General features: G+C 35.2%; 1 protein-coding gene across 1 annotated transcript in view; it reads left to right on the top strand.

Moving 5' to 3' along the window:
- Positions 1-1,581, top strand: part of LOC113233743 — a 67,809-nt gene continuing 66,228 nt past the window's right edge. Inside the window, exon 1 of the mRNA XM_026468933.1 lies at positions 1-71. The gene's annotated coding sequence lies outside the window, so the exon portion shown is untranslated. The remainder of the gene's footprint in view (positions 72-1,581) is intronic.

The raw sequence follows: 1,581 nt of genomic DNA, 5'->3' as shown, positions 1-1,581 counted from the left end.
CAACGGGCTTGTATTATTTGATCCAGTTTCGGTCATACTCAAGCGTTGCGGAAGCGATTTCCGGTGAACTGGTACTAACTTTACGATCAATTACTAATTTTTGTGGTAGGTTCGTTTTAACGTATTAGAAGTAAATTTTCTATGTCTTATCGATTACGACGGACATGATAAATTATTTAATTAAATGATTATAAAACATCGAAAGTGGAAACTCATTAACATAACACATTGCTTATGTAGGTAACTGTTACAAAATATTTTGTAAATAAAAACAAATTTCTGAAATGGCATTCGTTCATCATTTAAAAACTTTATTGGAATGATCGATTAAAACAAATAACGATAAAAACAAAACAAATCCTTTGCGAGGTTCCCAACTAGGTAAATTTGAAGGTAATCAGTACAAAATATTGCCTAAAGGTAGTCTGCAATGGATAGAAAAAATGTACGAAAACCAATCAGAAACGCAGTGTTATAGTACAAGGTGTTTTAAACTACCATAAAGTAGGTACCTATCTATTTAGTTTTTACTCAATCAACTTTAGTAGCTTCCGGGTTATGTCCTGCAATTGGTCGTAGTCCACTTCCATCACTCTTCTGACTAACACACATAACTAGAATTTGTCAGGGCTGTCGGCAGTGTGCATGTCATTCTACCTATTAGTTACAATTAATTATAAAACAGATATACGACGCTTAGTGGAGAATACTGGCTTTTAAAAGCTGAGTTACATAATATTTTCGCTTCGATACGACAAAATTGTCAGATAGGTACCTACGTTAGATTAGTGATGGGAGGCACGATATATTTGCAACAATACCTATACGAATCACCTAACACTAAATCACCTAAAGACGATTGCTCGTTTCGATCGACCGTCACGATAATCGTATCGATTCGTTGTTACCCGCAACGTTGAAATTAACCGTTAACGACAAGAACATACACTATCGATTCGTCGTTTCGATCAATCTGAAACTACAGATCGTGAAGTCAAATCGTCCCGTACTTTTTGACTATGGGCCTTAAAAGTAGTATCATGACATGACTATTTCCATTCCATATTTCTTTACTTCTATGTTAAACATAGATTTGATATGTACCACTAAATCTATGATGTTAAATGACAAATAATAATGTCAAGCAATACTGGCATTGTCATTTCACTTAAAAATAATGAAATGAGGGAACTTAGAATAATAACGCATAGAATGATAGTTTCATATCAAACGAACTGTCACAAGTGAGGCAAAAACCAAATTCATGTACGCGTAAGCAACTTGTAACTACGCTCGTCGGCACGCACACAAATATACAAATAATGATGCCATGGAATAACATTTCCCTCAAAAGTGGGGAAATTGTATCTTGCTTAACTCATCATTAAGTTAAAGGTGCCTACAGATTTGCCCGACATTGTCGATCAGGTGCCTACAGATATGCTCGGTTTTGTCGATGAAAAACGAATATAGCACTTATTTGTAAATCCAAGATGGCGGACACGATTTTTCAAAATATGCTATATGGGTATCCTTTTCGAGGTATTTGGGGATGCTCATTACGAATATGGCACTCATTTC

The sequence above is a fragment of the Hyposmocoma kahamanoa genome, unplaced genomic scaffold (genome assembly GCF_003589595.1).
Source record: "Hyposmocoma kahamanoa isolate Upper Pololo Valley unplaced genomic scaffold, ASM358959v1 80, whole genome shotgun sequence".
Lineage (NCBI taxonomy): Eukaryota > Metazoa > Arthropoda > Insecta > Lepidoptera > Cosmopterigidae > Hyposmocoma > Hyposmocoma kahamanoa.
Note: the sequence above shows the minus strand (reverse complement) of the source record. Positions and strands in the feature narration are given on the sequence as shown.